Source organism: Lepidochelys kempii, chromosome 8, assembly GCF_965140285.1.
Source record: "Lepidochelys kempii isolate rLepKem1 chromosome 8, rLepKem1.hap1, whole genome shotgun sequence".
Classification (NCBI taxonomy): Eukaryota; Metazoa; Chordata; order Testudines; family Cheloniidae; genus Lepidochelys; species Lepidochelys kempii.
Genome location: NC_136387.1, coordinates 82,583,600 through 82,591,185, shown reverse-complemented (window position 1 = coordinate 82,591,185; position 7,586 = coordinate 82,583,600).

The following is a 7,586-nucleotide window of genomic DNA, read 5'->3' as shown; positions in this document are numbered from 1 at the left end:
GCCAGCTCCTCTCCACCCCCTCGCCCCACCTGCTGGCTCCTCTCTGCCTCCTAGCTGGACCCCAGTGCACCTCTGGCTCCAGGCAGTCTCTGCTTCCCACCACCTGTGGGACCCTGTCTGTCTCCCCGGAGCTGAGTTGCCTGGGACTGGTGCAGAAGCCTGGCCAGTCTAGGCTAGTGGGCGGAGGGTGTGGGGGGCTTGGCTGGGTCCTCCAGGCAAGTGCGTCCTGAGGGCAGGCTCTGGCCTGGCTGATCGCGCCACTCCTGAGGGGCTGGAGTGATTCCCTGTCCCGGGACCTGCACTGGCGGCTCAGCCCGGCAGACTCACCGGCCCTGCTGGGAGGCGACTATATGTGGCCAGGAGGCAGGACATGGGGGAGTGGGTCTCTGGAGGGCCTAAGGGGTGTGTGCTGGGCTGTGAGGGGCAGGGAAGATCTGTGTGTGCTGGGGCATGGGCTGTAAAGCAAAGGGGATAGGAGCTGCATTGCCACTTTTATAGCATTTGTTAAGTCAAGGGTTCTCAAGATTTTTCTTTCTGAGCCACCCCCGCTCAACATGCTGTAAAAACTCCATGGCCCATCTGTGCCACAACAACTGGTTTTCTGCATATAAAACCCAGGGCTGGCATTAGGGGGTGGCAAGCAGGACAATTGCCCAGGCCCCCACACTACAGGGCCCCCCTTGAAACTAAGTTGCTCAGAGTTTGGCTTTAGCTCTGAGTGGCAGGGCTCAGGAACCTGGGATTCAGCCCCATGTGATGGGACTTCGGCTTTCTGCCCTGGGCCCCAGCGAGTCTAACACTGGCTCTGCTTGGTAGACCCTCTGAAACCTGCTTATGTCCCCCAGGGGGCTCCAGACCCCTGATTGAAGAACCACTGTGTTAGGGAATTCTTAGGGAACTGGATCTGCTGCCTTTATGGTGGCTTTGGACCCGGAGCTGGTGCAAAGTGGCCACAGCAGGAATCAGGATCTGGCAAAAAGTGATGACGGTTGACAATTTGTAAAGATAAGAGAGCTCTCAAGAGTCTATGCTGGTGTGCAAATATTTGAGTGTATTCAAGGTTGTCAGACCTTTTCACATTTGATTTCCCATCTGTAACTGAATAAAGGGCCAGTAGAAGTCACATGTTGCTTCTGCTGAAGTCAGTGTCAAAACTATCATTGAATTCAGTGAGCACAGGGTGGGGCCTGAAGAAATAATTAGCAGCCAGTTTGAACCCTGTAATAGCACAAACAACTGACCTGATACGTAAAAGGAAACAGATTTTTAAAAAGGAAGGGAACAAATTAGATTCTTTCTTTTAATCTCACTGGAACACACTTTACTTTCTGTTCAAGCTTTTTGTTCCAGAAAAATTTGATTTCTGTAGAAAAATTCAATTTTCAGTCCAAGACTCTAATCAGAGTTTCCACAATAGAACTTAAGTTCTCGGTTACTGCCAATTGTTATCTTTCAGTTGGCTTCAACATCTTCACTACTAAAATAGGTTTCAGAGTAGCAGCAGTGTTAGCCTGTATTCACAAAAAGAAAAGGAGTACTTGTGGCACCTTAGGTACTAACAAATTTATTTGAGCATAAACTTTCGTGAGCATCCAGTGAAGTGAGCTGTAGCTCACGAAAGCTTATGCTCAAATAAATTTGTTAGTCTCTAAGGTGCCACAAGTACTCCTTTTCTTCTTACTACTAAAATAATCTTTTGCTTATTTTCACTTAGGAAAAAAATGAGATTTAATTTACAATGCCCCCCAAAAATTGCATATTCTAAAGTACAATGTGATCTGCAGGCATAAATGTGGAGTTTAGTGTTCCTTCTCTCATGCTGTTAACCATTTTAATGCCTTAATACTTTCAGCTGTTACCTTGTGAAGATTTGTTATTTAATATAGGCATTTTTATTAAAGCTCCATGTCTGAAATAACATAACCTTTGGTTACAGGGAAATAGCAGGGGAGGTGTATTTTAAACAGAAGTCTCTCACTAGAGATCCTTGGCATACTGCAGTCCTGCTGATTGAGGGCCAAATCCCAAGAATTGCTAACACCTTGCAGAGCCCCTTCAGCCCCAGCTGAGTTCAATATGAGCTGCAGATGCTCAAACACTTTTTGAGATTTGGCTCCTGACAACAGTTTAAAAAAAACAAACAACCCCCTCCCCCCCTCACTAACACACTATCTCAGTAAGTGTCATCCATTAAACCTGTGGTAACTGTAAACATAAATAATATCCTCTAACAGCTTTTGTTCTAATGCCACACCAATTCTGGAACTTATGCCTATAGCAACCACATTACAATGCAAAAAATACTCACCCAAACCAAGAGTCAACTTTGCAACCAAGCAGCATATTACTTGTTGCAGATTTGTCAGCCAGGTTTTCGGAATGTTTATATTCAAAATATTGTTTCCATAAATATTTTTTCAAATTATAATTTGTATCATGATAGCCTTGAGGGCAAGATCCAGCTTGGAGTCTTTCCATTGACTTTAACGAGAACTGGATTAAGCCCAGAGACCCCAAGTGTGACCTGTCATCTGTGCTAGGTGCTGTACCAACCTATAGTATGAGATAGCCCCTGTCCTGGGAGTTTACAAAGTCTGTATGTTACTGGGTATCTTAAACAGTTATTTTAATAAATGGATAACAAGAAGCCTGAGGGTGGAAAAATTCTTCCAACAAATTGGTTAGAAAATAACAGCCTGATCCTGCACTTTGTAGAGTCACTGACAAAACACCCCTTGACTTCAGTGGTACAGGATCAGGGGTCCTGATTCTGACTTGTGCTTTTTATGTGCTCTTTCAATACAAATAATACAGAATATGAATAACGTAAACTAGATTTGGAGGGCTGCACAGAATTACAGACTTTTCAGCAGAAATAGGGCCAAATGCCAAGGACCAGTTCTTGTGAACATATGTATAGTGCATTGTAGATTTCATTAGCAAAAAGAAAATGGAGGCAAGAAGTATGGTTAAGGGATTTTACTCTTTATTTTTATTTAGCATCTTAGCTGGAAGAGTGATCCTGTCCACCTGAATGCACTATGACATACTACGTTTCTTGAGGTCTCTCTTGTTTTTTTGTATTTCATACTCTTTCTATCGCTTTGTGGCATGAAATGTTTTATGAAATATCATAGGGGAATCACTGCAGCATTTTACATACATTTCCTAATAGAATGGAATTTAGGACTGAATTCTGGTACCAGGCAATCGTCAATAGGACCTACGCCAGAGACTGGGCGAGAGAATCCTGCCCTAAACCCAGGGACAGGGGATGGAATATCTGTTCAGCCCTAAGTGGTCCCTACTTGACATCAGGTCTGTATTAGTGGCTCTGGCCTACAATACATATATATATATATGTGTGTGTTGTTTTGCCATGCTGCCGTGTGGAGACTGCTTCTCAGAGAGCTACCCAAGGTATGCCAGAGACACAGAATCCTGTTGCTTGGCTCTTCACAGTTGGGCACCAAACACATCAATTCTGCTGCCTCTGAGGCCTTCTACAGCCTTTCCCAGTGTGTGTGTGGAAAGATCCTTACTTCAAAGCATCTCTTTCCCATAAGCAGAAACCTCATTGAGGTATACTTGACATTCATAATAAAATACAGGTTGTATAAACATCCTTTCTCTGTCTTGTTAAAAGAATAAGTGACTTATGTTCATGTTTTAAGTGTTTCAGAAAGCTTTTATAACATATTTTAGGAGCAAATTGTGAATTCATTTTCATGCTCAAATAGGGAAGACGTGTTTTCTGTTAATAAATCCACAGAGGAAATCCCAGTGAAATCTTGGTGACTTCCATGTAGACTAACTCCTATTGGCCATAAATTTGCAGGAATTAATGAGAAAATAGAATGTATTTTTTAAAATAAAAATGGGCCATCTATGAGATGTGCAAGGTTTATTTTGAGAAAATGGTAATTTTGTAGATTCGTAGATTTTAATCCCAGAAAGAACCATTATGATCATCTGGTTAGACTGCCTGCATAAAATAGGCTATATATTTAATTTGGCAGTTCCTTAATCTACGCACACAGCTAGCGATTGAACTACAGTGAATCTTCTTTTGGAAGGGCATTGAGTCATGATTTAATGGCTCCAAATGATGGAGAATTTACCACATCCCTTGGTAATGTGTTCCAGAGATTAGTTTATTGTTTAAAAATTTATATAATTTCCAGTTTGAACTTTTACTTCAACTTCCAGCCACTGAATTTTGTTATACCTCTATCTGCAAGATTAAAGAACCCTCGAGTATCAGATATCTTCTCTTTCTGTAGGTTATCAAGTTGCCTCTTAACTGTCTCTTCAGTAAACTTACATGGAGTGAGCTCATGTCTATTCTACCAAGAGTTGATGTTCAATGTTTAAATTCATACATATTTAAAATATTTTATTTTGTAACCTAATTTAGCAATATAAATCTCACCACATAGTATCTCTGATAATCAGATGGCCAAATTCTGCTCTTACATTGTTTCGGTGGAGTTAACCCCACTAAAAGATTAGAGTAACTTTAGGAAAATTGGATACACTGATGTAAATCTAGGGTATCTTTTATAGCTTAGATCTTGCTTAATTACAAGAAACACATTAAATATCTGAAACCTGAGATGAGAATATTGTAAAGAATACCTTAGAAATGTTGGTATAACATACCTATATTAGAGGAAAATATGACAGGAGGACTTGAAGCTTTTAGAAATCTTTATTTAATAGTATTTCATTTAATATTCGGTACTCAGTTGGTTAGGTTGAAATGATATCAGAATCATGATGACATCACTGAGCTAAAAGTTATCTACTTAGACAAAAACGCTTATTTTATTTCCCCACATCTGTTCTGCTTTCATATTTGATGTTATGTTGTGTTAGAGCTAACCTCTTGGCCATTTGGAATGTTGCATTTTGCTTCTCCATTTTTAAGGTAAATATACGGACAAATCAGTTTCTTAATTTCTCTTGCTCATTGCCACATAGGGCTTAGCAAATCAGAATCATTTGGAGAATTACCAGTATACATCTTATTGCTCACATTGCCTCTGAGACATTAACTTTCCAGTTCCCAAGAACTCACCTCAACTCAGACTTGTCCTGCAGGTTCCTTTTATTGCAATTCAAAAGAGCTACGCTGAGTTGACCAGACTCTAGGCTAGGAGTGGGTGAAGGGCTTACCACAATTCCAAAGCACATACACATTCTCAAAACAGGCTGCCGCAGGCATCTTCCATTTTACATGGTATCACATGCTTTAGGATTGGTTCACTAGCTCCTGTGGACCAATCCCCATATAGGTCATGAGCTATCCACATGCTGTGCAGGTGCAGTCTGATACATTTTAATCATTTCCCTAATCTTGCCTTATCTACTAGTTACATATGTACAAGTCTGGTGTAACTTCATGCTTTGTTCATTCTTTAAACATTGTTTAATTTCTCTGGTCATGCTAGGCCTACCCTAGCAAACTATTATCTGCCAAATATACAGTGAAAACTGTTGAGCAAGACAGAAAAATATATACCTTTTTTTTTTTCTTCCTCCTCCTTGGCTTGTTGGAGCTTTCCCAGGAAAATATCAAAGCCATTCCTGGTAATAGTTTTGCAGTGTGAATAACACTGCTCTAATTCTTATTCATGTAATATTCTCAGAAACAACCTGGATATAGATTGTCCTGCGAAATGAAGAGAGAGAAGTGTTTTTTCACACACAAAAAGAAACTGCATAAGTTAGACCTTTCTGGTGACATGCCCAATTTGTTCACTGAAAAGCTATTCAGCTCTTCTGTGACCATTTACTCTACTGGTTTTCAAGATGGAATGGAATCAAAGTCTATTGTACTGCCACTGAGAATGAGAGCATTTCCAAAGAGAGAGAGCTTAGTCAGAATGTATGCTATTTCCTTCTGACAAGGTTTAAAGGAAGAGAAAAGCTAGAACAATCTTGCCTGCTCTCCCCAAACATTTGGGGCTAAAATATGCTTCGCAAGTGCTCCCCTGTCCACACCCTGAGGAGGGAGGCTGAATGGAATCTGTGTGTGACTGGACTCAAGTTTAGAATCAGTTTTAAATTTATTGAAATGAAACATTCTGATTCAGAATCTTCTTTTCTTTTTTGTACCCCAACACCAAGCCAACATTTATAATTTTGTTACTATTTTGGTTTTGTACTGATGCATTATTGTGAACATCTGACCGGCCCAACTGGTGACAGAAGTTAGCTCTGACTTAAACAAACAAAACACTACCAGCACCTTTGCAAATGTGCAGAAGGCTCAGCTGCTTCCTAAAGAACCAAAGCCATATTACAAAATCACCAACCATATCCCAACTCCCTAGCTGCTCTTCAGTTACTCCCATCAGATCACTATAATGGGAGACCTTGATGAGCATTATTTTTGGTCCCGATTTCATGCCTAAGCTTCTAAGCTTGGGGAGGGTATTCTTCCCTTACTGCAGGGAAGGAATTATATTCCATCAGCGGCCAGCGGTTTGTGCACCCCACCCTACTTCTAGGGTTTATAGATGTAAGCAGTCAGGATGAGCTCTACCCTGACATCTGGTGGTGAGTTGTGGTGGGTTGTGGAAAAGAACTTCAGGGGCTGATCTCATTTGCATAGGCACACCCACACCGCCTAGATGGTCACTTTGGCTGCTGTGGGATCCCCAGTTTCTCTGTTGTTGGGGCAAGAAGAATAAAGTGTTACTATCTTGATTATGTGAATCAAGGACAGTGGAACTGTACTTGGCTTTTTGTTATGATAGAGGGACTCACTGTCAACTAAGTAGCACTCACTAGGCAAGGGACATGGGTTCCAAAACTCACTGAATAGGGGGTGGGGATGACATGCATTTGTACTGTGTGGTATGGGTCTCTTTTGAGGGCCCTAAATGCATCTTCTCTCTCTACTGTGTAATAGCAGAGCTAATTTTGATTCTATTAGGAGTCTGGTTACAGATTGCAGAACTGAATTCACTTTGGGCCAATGGTGTACCAGCAGTGGGGCTCCCCTACTATGAGCTGAAATCACTGAGTACTGTGTTAAGTAGTAGGGAGCCTGAAGATATATTGGTAAGCAGCTTGCAGGATGGCTACTGGGGAGGAGCAGCTGGTGGTGAAGGCTGCAGCAGAAACCCACGAAGAGGCAGGTCAGTCGGCCATTGGAGCACGTAAGGTGCCCCTTTACCCACCCCCATTTCCACACAGGCTGTGGGGTGTGTGTGTGTGGAGGGGTTAAAACTCTGCAGATTAACTTCTGAACTCTGAACTGACCAAGGACAGAGACTTTTGGGTTTCTGGACTTCAGGTGACTTTTAGGGTTACTGGACTCAAGAACAAAAGGGAAAGGACATGGCCCAATTTGCTTGGGGTGGGTTTTTGCTCATGGTTTGTGTTTGAATCCTGTTGGTGGTGGTTCCCCAACATAATGCCACATTGTTTTTCTCTGTTATTAAAAGGCTTTTGCTACACTCAGACTCTGTGCTTGTGAGAGGGAAAGTATGGCCTCTTAGAGGCACCCAGGGGGGTGGTATATATTTGTCCCAGGTCACTGGGTGGGGACTTGAGCAGGTTTTGCATTGTGTTAT